The 16,732-nt window shown below is 39.6% G+C and overlaps 1 protein-coding gene across 7 annotated transcripts in view; it reads left to right on the forward strand.

The window, feature by feature from the left end:
* The first annotated feature begins 434 nt into the window (after nt 1-434).
* TEAD1 (TEA domain transcription factor 1) overlaps nt 435-16,732 on the forward strand; it is a 231,230-nt gene continuing 214,932 nt past the window's right edge. For 5 of the 7 annotated variants that reach the window (XM_044425623.1, XM_044425626.1, XM_044425622.1 and 2 more), the window contains exons 1-2: nt 1,870-2,196; nt 2,923-3,056. The gene's annotated coding sequence lies outside the window, so the exon portion shown is untranslated. Of the gene's footprint in view, nt 456-1,869; nt 2,197-2,922; nt 3,057-16,732 lie in introns of those variants that run through there. The other 2 variants (XM_044425625.1, XM_044425624.1) reach the window with 2 other exon arrangements.

Raw genomic sequence — 16,732 nt, forward strand, 5'->3', positions numbered from 1 at the left:
TGTTTGGACCTTGTGCCTTCCAGACATGTCTGGAAGGCTGATGTAACCCACAGTTGCATGTTGCATATTAGTTGAAGAAGAATTGTGTGTGGAGGGGGAGATAAAAATAGAGGCTGTCTGTAGAATGGAGGTTAATAGAAGCTGAACTGAGTTGAAGGCACTTCAGAGCGACACACAACTTCCATTGCTACTATGATTATAACTTTGAGGCTATGTTTTTTTTACAGGTGGCCATGATATGCAAAGCTGTACCAGGATAAAAGCTACGATGGCACTAGCAGGAAACCAGGAAGGGTAGATTTGCAAAACAAGAGCGAAGAAGAGGTAGAGTGAAGTTATAGGGCACACCACTGACCACAGGCTGTAACATAAGCAGTACACTGATGGCCCAGCAGATGGGAAACAGAAGGCAGGTTCAAAGGAGAAGCTGGAGCAACAGAATGACAGAACCTATGGTAAGAATGAATGTAGAGTCAGCTCTCTAAGTGGGTTTCAGAAAATGAAGACAGACTAGGTCTGTTTTACGCTGTGCTCCTTTACCCGGGAAGCACTCCCAAGACTGGCACTTCCCAGATGCACATTTCTTATATTAGCGCTTTGGCAGAGGAGTGAGTTTGATCTTGTCTAATGTTGCCCTTTCCATTTCTCCCTGAGCAGCATCCTGTGGCAGCAAAAGCTGATCGCTATCTTGTGTGCTGTAGCAATTCCCTAAGTACAATGACAGTGATTCTGTTAAGTTATAGTTTTATGTATGGTCATTCCAGCACATCCTGCCTTCAGAGTATATTAGCAATGCAACATATATGATTGAAAAGGAGAGGATTATTTTCAGTGTTGTATTCAGTGCCAAATAGTTACAAAAGAGCACATGATGGTGGGTGTCCCATGGATACAAATATCATGATCTTGCCAAAAGCTTTTCTCCACATAAATGCCTAAACCATAAAATGCTTGCCCTCTATGCAACTTTCTCTCTTTTTCCATGTGGAACTGAAATAGTTAACAGCCGAAGACAGTCTCTTGCCATAATTCTCCAGGGATCGCATTTGTGGAAGTGGGAAATCACACTGATTTCGAAAGGATGAGAAAACAGACAACATGAAATCTTGCAACAAGAGCTGTTGTGAGTTTGCACACTTGAATTAAACAAGCACACCAACTTCTTATTAATCCAGATCACTGGAATCCTATATTTATTTGTATTTCACGGGAAGGAGCTGGCTTCGCATGTGAAGGACTACTTTTTTCAAATGTTCCTAATCTTTATACTATTAAAAAGTGAATTGGCCGGTTTCCTTCCTTCCTTCCTTCTCTCCAATTTCCTGCGGTAAGGATAGATTCCAGCTCTCAGAAGCGCGCACAAAGCCAGCCCCAGAAAGTTTGCATCAGCCTTCTCTCTCCCCAGGGCGCTGAAATCCTCACTCTGTTGCCTGCATCCCCCAACGGGAGTCGCAGCTGGAGTGATCTCTCTCGCCCTCGCTCTCTTTCTGCAAAGCAACCTCAGCTCCGCCTTCCCGATTGTGCCTCGGCATGTGAGCAGGATCCCATTTCAAGAGACGAGCTCTTGCACTGCGGCTGATACTCAGGTGGTGGCTCTCCGTGACCTCTCCACCCCCCTCTTCCTCCTCCTCCGGCCTCCTCCACCCGCCCCATGTGATCCGATCTCCCTCCAGAACTCCTCCCCCTCCCCTCTGGATCGGCTCCCTCCCTCCGCCCCTGGACTTTCCTATGAGGTCACCAGCTGCTCCCCGGCTCCTCCCCTCTGCATCCCCTGGCTGTGGCGGGCCGTGGCTCCGCCTCCCCTGTAGAGAGTCCGCTCCTCGCGTTCATTTCATTCCTCTTCTCATTCCGAACATTCTTAGCATCGCTCGCGCCGCACAAGCCCATTCGAAAGCCCAGCCCGCCCTGCCACCACCGGTTTGGGGGCAGTAACTAATCACTTGAAGGGCTTCAATAATCCCGCAAGCCAACAAGCTGTAGAGCCCAGGCACACACACTCACTAGGAAATATATATATATAATTATTATAATTATTATGATTATATAATTTTTAAACAACAACAACAACAATAACAACAAGCAAAACACCAAGCTTAGAAATTAAGCAAGCAGAGTCCCCAGGGAAAGCTGGAAGAAGTTTGCAATTGAATTGCAAAAAGACTGGTGGTGTTTGCAAAGGTGGGGAGTGGAGTGGAGGTAAGTTTTGTGCGTGCGTGTGTGTGCGTGCTGGTTGCTGGAGGGAGCTGCTTCTCTGCACATTTCTCTCTGCTTTGTGTAGCAGGGAAAGGAGGGGGGGGCGGCCTGTCCTCTGTTATTTACTTGGGAGGAATCATGTCGACTGCTCCCCTCTCGTTCCTTCATGGCCCCCCTTTCTCAATCTCCGCAGGTGATCTGGGGAGGTGAGTTGAAACGGGGGGGGGAAGGGAAAATAAGGAAAGTATCCTTGGGAGACGGAGGGGTGGGGAAGTTGTCTCCAGTGGAGTTTGGGCTGCTTTGGGGTTTAGCCAGAGCTGCAACAGGCGGCCGTTCCTCTCTCTCCCTCTCTGCTCCTTATTGCTGTTGTTGCTTTAATTTAGTTGCCTGAGTCACTGCTTTGCAGCCTGGCGCGCGCGCGCGCACACACACAGACACACACGCTCTCGCGCGCACACACAAATCTTTGGCATTTTTCACATTTTTCGCCAAGAAGGAATAAAGTTGGGAGCGGATCAGGCCTTGCAAAGTAAAATGATCCTATCCCTCGAGTTTCTCTTCCTTGTGCCGAGCTTTGGAAAGTGTCTGGATCTGAGATTTGACCGGCTTTTCGAGCGTTGAGTTTTTGCTTTTCTCTTTCCCGCCCCCTTCCCTGTTTTTACTTCACCCCCCCCCCCCCCAAGATGAAAGAAGGAATGTTCTCTTTCGCTGCTTCTTTGCCTTCTCCAGAGCTGCTGTTGCTGTTACTGCTGGTTAATTGCACATTCAAGTGGAAAATTTTCCGGAGTCAGCAGAAACATTGCATCCAAAAAAGTCGCAGTTCCAACAAAACGAGGATATTGTCCCTGGAAAACTTCCTTTCGGTAGGAACCCTAGGATTATTTATTTCCCCATCCCCTTTTAAAGGGATTTTGTACACCCACCCCTTAAACCGATAGTAGTTCTCCTGCCCAGGGGCGAGTAGTAGTCTTTGTTCACAGAATTTACACTTTCAAAGAAAAGAGGTCCACTTACATGGTGGAGTTGGAGGAAGGAATGAGTTTAGCAAAATCCAGAACGACACAAGAAGCAGAGGAGAAATCTCCATGTTATTCCAGTAGTCAAAGTCAGTTTCTAGCCTTTGCAAAAATGTGATCCTGGACTTGATTTAATGGATTTCTTTAATGTTGAAGGGTGTCACTGTATAAAAATATTTATGAAACAAGGAAAGGCCAGTCACCTGAGTTTCTCAGGGGAGTTGTTAAGTGATTAGAAACAAGTATCTGCTTCTGATTTGGTGAAATGAAAAGTGACTTCAATAAATGTCTCAAAAGTTAGGGAGCAGGTATGTTCCTTATTTTCTTATTGCAAATGGCCATATGACAGTATGGTAATCTGTTCATTGTCAAGTATTTCCTGGATTTTAAAGCCAAAACATTTTGTGTTTAACTCTGTGACATAGAAGATGATAAATGCAGATTCTGACTGAAGATGGTCCATAGAAAAAAGTCATCCAGGCAGCTCTTAGCAGTAGCACCTAACATTTTTTTTGCATGTGAAGGAAAAAAGTTGAGGAAATATTGCATCCTTAGCTGGAGCTTTTCAAGTTACATGTGAATATATATCAGGATGAATGGCAGTTTTAAAATAATATATTTCCCATTCTTTGAATATAGCATATATTTTACCTCGGTGTGTAAATCTTAGTGCAGCTTGAATACACAATAGTTTTCCTTTTATCTACAATGCAGTGGGAAAAACATGAATAGTAACTATAGATATGTTCTTATATTGTGCAAGTTTTTCAAAAAATGTTTTACTAAATTTGGAATGGTTGCCCTTGGGTACATAGTGTATTGCTATCTCTATAAATAGTTGGGGATACCACTGCAAGGACATTAGACTGCAATGATGGAGCACGCTAAAGGGATTCCAGATAATTCAGAGGACAATGCCTAATTTCTCTGTATGCACATACACATCACATACCTATTTTTCAAATGGAATGTTGAGTATTCGTATCTCACTTCAGAAGATGAAAATGAAGCTCTAAAGGCCTGCCTGAATTTTATAACTGACTTCATGGTGTTGCATTTTTGGATGGATTCTGTTGGCATTTAAACGACTTTTCACAATTCATTTTGGATTTTTTTTTAATTGCATGCTTGGACAGTGCTGATTTGTTAATAAAACATGTCACTTGGGAGTACTGTGGCCTTAAATGTCTGGATGTATACACAGGGGTATCACATACCTGGTATCTTTAGTAACATGTTTTTGACTGCTGTAATGATTTTTTATTTTCTTCATGTGGAATAAGGAAAAGTAATAATGGGACAGTGGATGTTATGGTCGCGTAGAGTTAAAAAATAATATTTAGATGTCCAGCTTTGTTGAAGACGTATAATTCTAAGAAAAGCAATTGCACCACATCACATGTTAGAAATGTCTTATTATATTCAGTACCAAAGCCTGGAATGTGCCCACTAAACTTATCACAAGGAAACTGGAGTGAAACATTGGTTTTATATGAGCTTTTTGGCAGAACAGCATCAACTTTAATGAAGTTTAGTAAACAGTGGAAAAGAACAGTCCTAGCACCACTGAGTACTGGGTTCTTAGAATATTCCAGCTGAAATACTTTTGCTGTTTGAAGAATGTGTGTGTGACTGGAAAGATATTTTGAAGAATTAAAGTAGCATCCCGCCCCCTGCCCACCACACTCACGCACACGCTCACCTTTTTGCCTAGATGCTGATCTAGATTTGGGAAGAGATGCAGTTTGTTGTGGTGGTTTCTCTTGATAAGGAAGCTTAAGCTCAGCTACTTGAAAGTAGAAAATGCTAAGCTGTGAAATATGTAATTCTATCCTTAACATTTCAACAACTAAACTCTCTCTGTGTATTTTTTTAAAGTTTGATGGTTTCTACAGGTTGTAAAGCAGCAAGGGACTGCTATCAATAATCCAGCTATTCAAGAGCAGGGTTGCTCTAGTGTTTACTAGGGCCAAAATGCAAAGTTGAAGGGTAGAAATACTCTTTTTGTTTTACAGCAAAATGTAATTGCTAAACCATAATCTTAATTAGTGAAAAAGGTGTAGTCTGTGTTTTCTGTAGAAATAATTGTCTTTATTTCAAATGGTTTGATAATGTAGAGCTTTGTACACAGTTTGGATTCTGCATGACACTGGAATAAACATAAGATATGTACTTGTTTAAAAGACGTGGTATGTTTATAATTCAGCAATCTTTCAGGCATGCTGTGTTTCATACTGTATTTCAAATGTTAGAACCTAGTGTCTTATTTCTTAAAACAGCTTCATAAGTTTAGGATTTAAATACTGGTTACATCAGGGTATTTGTGTTAAAACAGTGTGTGAGGATGATCATGTGATCAAAACTTTGCTGTTTTGAGCTTTATGATGTTTATGTACATGAGATTGTAGGATTTGTGGCTTGCTGGGGAACAAGAATGTCACTAAATGTATTCCAATCTGTATTGTGCAGCCTGGATGGCTGTCCCTCAAGCACCATGGGTTTTAGAGGAAATTAATTCCTATATTTTGCATCTCTATGGACTTATAAAGGGATTTATGCTACTGTAACTGAGAGCAGCAAGGGGAAACTGTTTCTTAAGGGGATCCTAATTTCTACAAGAGTAAATGAGAACTTGTTATGATTACTCTGATGTATACTTCCAGGTACTGTCACAATTACATTGCTTTGCAAAGAAGTAATTAGTTTCTGTCTTTCTGAAAATTATTTAAGCTTTAAATAATTGTCAGTTCCTATTTCAAAATAGACCATTTTACAGTGAGAGGCATCCTGAATGTTTGGGTCTTACATTGCCAGAAGGACTTGAGGACTATTCCTGTAACTGATATTTGGGAGTAAATCAAGTAACTGGGGGAAAGCCTTAGCTGTTTTATTTGGACGTATAGTCATACTACATTGTAGAAATTCCAAACTATGCTATGTTTAGAAATGTGACAATAATATATGTCCCTTAAAAGATTAATGATAGTGCTCATTGTGTCCTCACAGTTAAATATCAAGGTCCTAATGCTTTAGTCATGCGCAACAACCAGTTGCTGTCAATATCCATATAATCACATTCGCATCAAAAGACTCATCCAACAGTTCAGTGGGATGGGAAGAGCAGATGGGGATACACATGTGTGCACATATGAATATCTGCTTCTGTGTGAAGTTCACCCTTGTTTGACATGGTGCAAAAGTCTAAATAAATGCTTTCACTTGTTCATGCATGTTTATGCAGTTTCCTCGAAGAAGAGCAAGTGCTGTCAGTTTCCAGAACAGTGTCAATTTTATGTTGTTATGATTGTGAAGTTTAATTTTGGATTGTAAGAGAACCAGACCACAACAACCTCATGCTTATATTCTGGAGCCCCATAGTTATTTCTGCCAGTCTAGAGATGTGATGTCTCTTCATTGCTAGTGATGTTGGACTGACACAACCATTGGCATGCACTGTTCTGGCAGTGATTAGCGGGTGCAGTGGGACTGTAGTGTAGGGATATGAGAAACTTGTACTGTTGTACCGAACGGAATGGAAAAACTTAGCCTGGGAATTTTAACAAAGGCATATTGCACATGCTAGAGTTTCCAAATCCTCAATTAATTTTGATAGGATTTAGAATCCTAAATCTGTACCAAAAATAATCTTTGTGTGTAAAACAGACATACGCCTAGAGGATCTTATTCACTGCCTTTAAGATCACAGACATATTATTTGGTGTTGGTTGTAATTTATGCAGCTGTCATAGGAAGTGTTTCTTTGTCCCAAGGAAACTTGTTTTTTTTTCTTTGCCTGTTTGTTGAAAGTGGATGTTCACAAATTTATGGCTTAATTTAACAGAAATTATTGGTTATTTATTACATGCACATTGCATTAAAATGGATAACACATGAGGGAAGGACAGGTGTCTGCCCTAAGCTGCTTTCATCCTACATTTTGACAGTGAAAGAGATGGCAAAGTGGGGAGGGAGGAAATAGGGAAACGGGGAAAAGGTAACAAGCTAATGTGAGCAATGCAGTATTGTATACCCAGGTACTTAAGTTTTGTTTTAGTTGAAGAAGTGGTGTAAAAGGTTAACTGGGCAATCTTATACAAGTCTGTTCAGAAGGAAGTCCTACTGAATTCAGTGTGCAGCTTACTCTCAGATTAGTAAATATAAGATTGCAATCCAAGAAGTAGATTTTACTGGAAAGATGGGTTTTGATGAGAAATCAAAGCTCCTCAAAACAAATATTATGGTAAAGTTGCTTAAAGCTTGCCTATTTTCTTTTGTATCTAGCTAAATAAAGTAGAGCACCTCTGATTTTTTATTTTTTGCTTCACCCTTTATTTCAATAATATGTCCATTTCTCCCCTCTGCTTTACAAATCCATGTGTCCCCACAGTTCTGGCTTTTTCCATGTGCTAATCTGATTTGCTGCAGCACTAGATACAAAGGCTTCTAATATTTTTTGCAAAGTGACACCTCTGTTCTTTTTATTCTTTTGATAGAAAAAAATCTGGAAGTCCAAAATATTTTCAGGACCAAAAGCAAAGCATTATTACTAAAGTGATTAAAATTATATTCTTTGGAATCTTAAAAAGTGAGAAAAGCTTTTGTTTTTATTGGACATAAACTAAAAAGTGCTATTAATGTTGGGAAATGTTAATTATGTGAAAACAAACTGAACTTATATCCTGTGCAGTGAACTATTCTTTTAAAAAATGCACCAGTTGCACTGCTTTTTATGCACACAGTTTTCTAATTATCATAATTCAGTACAGTACTAATCTTTGGAAAGCGTTCAAGACACAATCTCAATTTAACATGAAAGGGACGTGAGAAGATAACCTCAAATTCTTTTTTGTCAGAAAACCTGTATTTTAACATTTCTATTATTGGCAGATCATATTACAGAGAAGTCTTTTATTTCATTTCTGTGTTTCTCCCCACAAACACATACATTAAAGTAAATTATTAGAGTTACTGAAAGAGTAATTGAAATCCAGGTAATAAAGTCAGATTTAATACTGTGAACTGCTACTCTGGATATTAGTATATTATCTTGACAGAATTTTCGAGATACTGAAAATACGTACCACCACTAAAAAGACACTTTTAGGAACAGCATAAGGAGCAACAAAAATAATTGCAGCATGGAAGAAAGAACTTTATGGTTCGCCAATGTAAACCAGATGTGAAACTGTCATTTGTACAAAAGCCCTGCTGTAAATCATTCCTATCACTATTCACACCTTGCTTCTATGGCATTAGATAGGACTGTAAGTTCCCATTCACCCTAATGCTGAAAAGTTTTTGCACAAGACAGTAATAACTTCCATTTTGTTTCAAGTGAAATGATCTGTTCACAGGATTTATCTGTACTGTAGAGAATAAAAGCGTTAAATTCGTTTATGTATTGGATTTCGCGCTTAAAAATGAAAAGTCAATTTTTAAGAAAGCATGTGCCTCATTCTTTGCTACAGTACACACACTGCATTGCTAAAATGCAAAGAAACCCCCAGTGAAACAAAATGACTTCATTTGAGCTGGCACTTAAGAGCAGAATTCACTTCCACAGTGCTGAAATAAAAGAAGCCAAGTGTTTTAAATAGCCACTCCCCTAGGCCAGAGTGTTTTGAGAGAAGCTCATTGTCTAGCTTTGAGCTTTAGCAGTTTGTCTGCCTCTGTTAACTCTCCCAAACCAGACAGCTTGCTTTCTAAAGTTGACATCTGGTTTATTCTTTGTTCACCTGTTTTTTTTTTTAATGCAAATAGACATGCAGCCATTGCCCCAAGAGCTCTTGGGGGTGGGGGAATGCTGTTGACAGTTTTGTCAAATAGTGCTTCCAGTAGAAGTCTGCAGTGGCCCATTGTTATGCCTGCAACAGAAGTTGTGGCACCATATGGCTAGTATATGCTTCAGATAAGCTATCTGTTAATTTAGCTTATCAATAGCATTTTGATATGCTTCATGTTTGAATCACCAATGAGCTTGGCGGTTTCAGGTGTCAAATATGCCTTTAATGCCACAGGAACCATAGTTATCCTTTCAGTGGAATCTGTCTCATATTTGTTTCATTGATGCATGTGAACAATTATGTGGTGCTTTGGAATTACTTTGCAGCTTAACTGTTCATGGAGTTGCTGACCATTGCAGTTTTCCATATCATTTTTCCCCTGTAGATCTAAGTGATCTTTCCAATCTACAGATATGTGGTTAGAAGACAAGCTATGGATTAGTTGCAATGTTCAAATAACTTGGGTGCTGTCCAATCATGGAATGGTGGTGGAAAGTTCTGGAATTCTTCTGACTCATGGGAAAGACGCTGCTTACCTCAGCCTTTTGGTATTATCAGCCAATCTGACTCTTCAAAAACGTATCTGGTGTACATGTTTTGAAGGTTATACGGATACATCCATGCTTACAGTGAATCTGGACTATAGATACTAAATTGCCTAATGTCTAATTCCAAAACTTAACTATGGGATTTAAAAATGGTATGCGTTTTGTATTTCCAATCTCATAGTTTTTGAAAGTTAGATTTGAACTTGCATTTTTACTTCACTTTTCTGCCCAGAAAAGTGTAATTTTAAAAACTATCATCATTTGAAAACAATAAAATGTTGGGAGAGGTTTGAACATATAAGGCATGCTTACTTAGGACTGTTGAAGAAGGATCAAATTGTGTGTGTTTAGTGTACACAAATGGACTAAATCTGTTCATTTATGAGACTAAATCATAAATTTGATTACCAAATAATCCTGAAAATTCCTTTGAGCAGAAAGTTCTTTGCATATGGATTCTGCATGTAATTAAATATATTTAATAAAATCTTACCTAATGGATCTTATTTTCACATCCCTAATCTTATATTATGTCATCAATTTGATTGGATTTTGTTGTAGGGCTTTTTGAAGACTACAGTGACTTGACAGTTGACACAGAATGTAGTAGAAGTCCCTTCATTGCCTATATTGTAGCAGAAAATATAAGTCATCACAGTTTTCTGTTCACATTCACTGAATGGCCTGGGAGTAGGATCTTTCTGTGTTGCCCTTTGACCCTGCCAAACATTCATTGCCTCAGGGGGCCTTCTTCTTTGGCCATTTCACCCCATCATGATTCTTGTTTAAAGTTATACACTATACCCTCTTCTGTCTTCTTTGCTTAGCTTTTCTTATGTTACATGCTCATGGGTATCTTTCCCTCTTAGCAGTGCTCTTTTCTTAGTGCCACCATTCTTTTTCTTTTCAAGTCACTTGCACGCTTCCTCCGCCAGCTGTGTATGGGTCACCCCTTTTTCTTTCTCACCGAGGCCTCTCTTTTTCTTTAGTGTCACCTGCCACCATTTTTGCCATTTTTCTTTACTGTACTATTTGCCATCATGTTTTCTAGTAGCTATTACTTACTTCTGGTGCAAAGAAATTGTTATTATGCTGTGCAGTGTTGTTGACATTTAGGGAAAAAATAGAAGCAGTTTTGTTTTGGAATAAGTAGTGAGCTTCTCTGTTGGTTTAGCACTTTTGCTCTCTTCTGCTGTGAGCCCCATAGCCACATTTTCAAAATAGTTTAGCATATCTGAATGCTCAGTGAATAGGGGAAAACTGGGTCAGCTCTAGGCATTGTGTGTGGGTGGGTGTGCATTTGGCCATGGAAGAGCCAATGTTTCTTTTTCTGAAAAAGGAACAATGATTTTAAAAGTAATTCTGATTTATTAGTCCATGAAATAAGAATTTAAGAAGAGGCAATGCTGGCCATACCCAGAGAGCATTTCAGAAAGTTGGCACAAAGTTATCTTGTGTGATCGCTTTTTAGGAACACTCTGCCCAGGTTTTTTTCCCTCTTTTTGGGAGTAATTGGACTGAATGCTGTTATGCACTACTTGTATACACAAGAGGCCTTTAAAGAAAAAGGCAGTTCCAGAGCCAACTTTCATAATTGAGGCCTAGGTCCAAAGAGTTGCACAACTAGATCTATGTGTCCGAGAGAGCTTTGAGCATAGGTTTTTTAAATAGCAGACTACTCCTCATTGCAATAGAAACCCCTTCTGAAGGGATTTTCAAAACCAGAAGAATGATGGGAAAGAAAACTTAAGGGAAAAAATGTGAAAAGAAAAAAAATTACAGTTCCAGTTCAGGCATGTTCTAAGGTAATAATTTTGAGTGACTGATGGAGATGAAAATAATAAAGTTACCCTTTCACTCCACTTGCTAACTAGATATGAACAATTGGATTATTCTGGAGCAGCTGCATTAGGCTAGTGTAAAACTTAACACTTGTATCAAAATATCTTAAAAGGACACATATAATGAATGCTTGTGTGGCAAGGATCCACCCCCATAGTTCCAGGAAAGAGGACTCTTCCCTGTGAATTCAAGAACCTTGGAAATTCATGCTCCTTAATCCGTGGAGAAGGCTTTTCAGCTAACATACTGAATACAGATACAGTGGATGGATACTGCAGCTACAATCTGCATTCATTATAAGTATGTTAAAGAGGCTAGTCTGGCTTCCTTATGCAAGGAGCATTTAGTGTATACCTTAAACTATGAAACTAGGACTGGAATCTAAACTGTCCTTACTATTTCTGTATGCCCATGGACTGTGGTCTTCTTACGAGCACCTCACTTTTGTACCACAAAGGAAGCTGCTTTTTGAAAAGTCTAAGAGGAATTTAAAAATTTATCTGCTCTTCAGAAACTTCAAAAAACAAAACAAACAAACAAAAAAACAAAACCCTTTCTGCTTGTCCTAAAGTGTTTGGGGCATGGTTTTAAAGAAGCACTTTTAATTTCCGCCTATATTAAGGAAATAGGTAATTTCAGTTGTTTAAGAATTTGATCAAATATGGGCTAATGCAATTCTGATTCGGATACACTTAATGCATTGGACCAGATAAAACCTGAAAGTGCGATTTGTATGTAATCTCTGGGTCATATTGTTGACACTCACATTGGTTCCAGCAGGGGTGTGGAGGTGTAAAATCTAGGATGGGTGTGGAACCTGACCTGGTTACTGCACTGTCATATGTATGATTGTCACATGTATGATCGGCTGCCTCTTGGAAAAGAGTTGCAGGTATGTCTTCAGTGCAAAATTGTTCCTGGGTCTTGGGGAACAGATTGGTTCCTGTAAGGCAAAGGCAGCTGACCTAGAGAAACTCAGAGGTTGATAGGCAGGTTGGGAGTGTGACAGCAGCATCCTACTCTCGTGTGACAACTCTTCTCATGTCTTGGAGAATGGAGAGAAAGAGTGATCATTCCAAGAAAGAGAAAACTGCTCCTAAGGGACCTACTGATAGGTTCTTATGCTGGTGAGACTGGTGAGCTTTGAGTAGTGAATGATTTGATCGTTACAGCAAGGGTATATGGGTTTGTAACAGGCATGAGAACTGCATGGTGACTCTCACCTGGTGCAGAAATTTTGGATGCTCTGCTTCATGTAGGTAGGCTAGTGGACTGTTTCAAGGACATGGAAATATTTTGTTATGAGGAAACTGAGATCCAGACTATCCTGTGCAACTTTTAAAAATCTCTGCTTGTTCTGCATGCAGACAAAGCCAAAGGGCCAATGGGTCAGAAGATGGTGTTGAGAGAAGCATCAAGGAAAGGATTTATTAAGCATCAAGGAAAGCTGGGGCAAGCTGGGACTGTACAAATAGGATGGGTTGCTCTTGAGCCAAAATGGAGCCAGGTTGCTGGTGGTTAATGTCAAAAAGGTTGCAGAAAGGCTTCAAGCTGACCTTTGGACCAAAATTGACAGGAGCTGCTCTGGGATAAATCACTCTATAAGGTATGTGAGTGGAAAAGCTTGTCTGGTCCAGATGGGGACCAGATAGTGATGGGGCAAAATGAAGCAATGAGCATACATCAGGACATGAGTGACAGCCATAGGAGAATAGGGGAAATGTTCTCCACAGACATTTGGAGAGGAAGACCAGGTGTCTGTATGCTTATGCTGAAGCAAAGCTCAGAGAGATTAGATTTAAAGAAGAATATAGTGATAAAAGGCATTAAGAAAAGGTAGTCAGATGGAGAGAACCAGTGGGAGACAGATATTTCTGTACAGAAACTTCATAGGGAAGGACTGTTGAAAGTTGTTACTCTCTGCATTAACTAGACACCAAATAAACTAGGAAACTAGAATGGAGCTGATTTCCCAAAATTGCTGTTGATGTCTATGCCAGATTGCAAAAGTAATTTAATACTTGGATGTACTATCTCATTGTCCAAGATGTTGATGGTGTTACTGAGAAGGAGAATGATAGCAAGGAATCATCCACAGAAGCAAATCTTAAAACAGGTGATGACCTCCATCACTATGAACTAGGTAAAAAGTTTCTACTTGCAACAGCAAAGAAATAATGTTTCTAGATAACTTAAATGATTGTGCCCTAGAACAGTTGGTTGTAAAACCATTAGAAGGGAAGTGATCCTGTTTTTAATTCTAAGTGTACTCCACAAATGGGGGTGAGAAAGTTGTTGTAGAACCAATTTGACTTGGTGAGCACTGTGCTATCTATTTAGCTATCTCTATATCTAAATGAACAGTTGGTGAAGAGGACTAGCACAGTTATACTTGACTTTAAAAAATCTTTTCAGAAATGAAGGATTGCTAAAATGGAAATTGAACGTAAATAAAGGCGGTTAAATTTCTCCAGCATACTTGGAGTTGTTAAAATTATGGGGATAGAATATATGGTTCACTCAGAATATATAGCACAAAGAAGGAAAGTTATGATCAGCTCCAAGAGAAAGCCAACATGAATAATGGGCGGAATCTATGAAGCTTTTATAGGCAAGAATGCTTCCTTCAGAAAGTTTTGAACCAAGGAGCACACACTTGCACAAAAAATGCAGACGAGACCTTAAGTAGTGCAAAAACAAGCAAACCAGTGAGGGACATATTGTGAAAAACAGTGGAATGGATCCATATTTAGTCATGCATAGAAATACTCCATTGACAGCCATGGAACTTCAAGTTGTTCATGCTTCACTTGGATCACATTGATTTTAATGGTTTATGGTGTGAATTTGAAACCCTGGTTAGACACGCGGCATTAATTATTGCTAATATCAATGCTGCAATAATGCTGAATTATCATTATAGTTGATGACAAAAGCTGAAGTCAGTGATGGCACAAGAAGAGGAGGGAACATATATTTGGGAGGACAGTTTCTCACTTGCAAACCATGGTTTGCAGGAAAGCAATCCGTATGTCCTGCATTGAATTATTTTGTATTTGATTTGGCAACTCCCTAGTAGCCAAGAAAAGATCTGGGCAAACTGCCCTCCTACTGTCAATGCACTCCTGGGTGGGAGCTTGCTACCTCAGTATTTTACAAGAGTGAGTTAAGACTTGTATTGGGGCACAACTGCAGAGCTGTACATAGCAAACCTTCCAGGATGTCGAAGTATTTTCAATGCAAAACGAGCTGGTAACAGCCTGGTGTATTTATCACAATACACAATATGCTTGGAATATGTAGCCATCCTTCTGGCATGTGAGATTTTTGGAAGCAGAATTCTTTTATTTAAAAAAAACCCTTTTGAAAGGTAGCAGACTGCTTTTCATGGTTCTTCTGTACTGAGGAAAGTACAGTATTAGAGACGATTTATTTCTAGGCATGAAGTGTAGGGTGAAGAGCCCTCAATTCATCTAGCTAGGCCTGCGTGCCCTGAGGTAAACTCTATTCACAAAGGGAATTTTGATGAGGGTCTGCCGCTCTGTAGCACACTGGAGGCTTCAGGAGCGAGTGGTAAATGCTACCAAAGAAAAACCTGGATTGGAGCCACTGACGTCATCTAAGTAAATCTGCTGTAGGACTAAAGCCATAAAATGACTGCCAGCCACAGAGTGCACTTTGGCCTTTTCTTGTCAACTGTTACTCTTTTTTATAACATGCTACACTTTTCTGTTTCTCTTTTGAAACATGTTTGTAATGTACATCCTAAAATTTAAAAGAGTGAACAAACCTCCCACATGGGTCTCCCTTCTCAGCCTTACTGTGCAGTGGCATGTGAATGACCTGAAGCCTTCATTTCAGAAGTGGAAGGGGAAAAAAGAAGAAAGCCAGTACTTTTCCATATGTAACTCGCTTTTCCTTCTCAAATATCATTGTAAGTAGGAGGAAGATTGCAGTTTAGATTTAAATATCTCTCCCCCCACAGCTAAAGCATCTAGACCTACAAAACGGTGGCTCATAATGAATTCTATATTTCATTTGGACATTTCTCCCCTTGCAGAAGCTCAGGTTTGTTCAGGAAGGTATGCACTAATTCCAAGCTGAACATTACAGAGCAGTAGGAAGGGAACTTCTCCCACTTGGTTGTTGCCAACTGGTCCTTGATTAGACATAGTTACATAAATCTTGAGGATCAACAATAGCAGCAGTGAATTTGTTGATGTAAAAAAATGGCTGTGGACCTGTTTATTTCTACGATGCAGATACACATAAACATTCAATATCCCACCTGTCATTTGTTTCTTGGAAGTTTGGACACATCAAAGTTGCAACAAAAGTAGTGTTGGGTTTTGATGCAGGCCCTGGCATTGTTGCTGCTTTTCTGGAAGCCTTTCATATTTCACTGTTTGAATTTTTGAGAAGGCCTGAAAAATAAACAATAAGACAATAGTGACTAGAAGAGATATATCAAATAAGAAGATACTGCAGTGAGCATAATTTGTAATGTTTGAGGTTTTTCCCCGGTCATGGCACAAATTTGTTCTGCTATAAACTAGAAATTAAGTCTCATCTAGGCTAGCTGTCAGGTTCTTTGCATCTTGTGATTAAGAGCATATTAAAACCAGTATCTTATCCTTGAATCATTAGATGACTCAGTTCCTGAAACCACTACAAGCTTCTCAGTTCTTGGCTACAACCAAATGCAGGAAATCCAGACTTGAATAACTTCCTTTCCTAGTGCTGGCTATAGCCATGTTAGTGGTTAGTATATGCTGCTTTTGTAAGCAATAGGACAATGTGTGTCTGAGGAACAAAGGCTTTTGACTCAATTTGCTGAAGCTGTTTATTAATGTGTGGTCTTGATTTTGAATGTTTGGATACCTTGGCATATGCTGGAATGAATTGGCACCAGTATCTGGATTTTTCAAGAGGAACTGTCAGGATGTACAAATGCGGGACAGACAACTTTTTTTCACTTACACTTCTAATTTTTGTAGAATGGTTTTGTCCAGATTTTTTTTAAAACAAACCTAGTTGCAAAAAATACAAAACATAGAGAAGGCAAGAACATTGAATGAAAACAGGAAAGACACTTTTGAAGACGCAAACCAGAAGCAGTAGTCCTCCTCCCACCCAACCTTCTTCCTGGCCTGCCTTTTGTTATAAGAACTGTTTGGCTCTACAAAGCCAAGACCACTCAGCTTGAATCTATTGGCTCTGTAAGCCATCTCTGAACCACAGCATATACTGCGACTTGTATTCAGTGAATGCAGTTTTTACTCTGGTCTAAATAGATGCCATTCATCTGTCAGGATAACTCTTCCCATTGCGTCAGGACAAACTTAGGCCT

The sequence above is a fragment of the Varanus komodoensis genome, unplaced genomic scaffold (assembly GCF_004798865.1).
Source record: "Varanus komodoensis strain SLA01 unplaced genomic scaffold, ASM479886v1 scaffold16, whole genome shotgun sequence".
Taxonomy (NCBI): domain Eukaryota; kingdom Metazoa; phylum Chordata; class Lepidosauria; order Squamata; family Varanidae; genus Varanus; species Varanus komodoensis.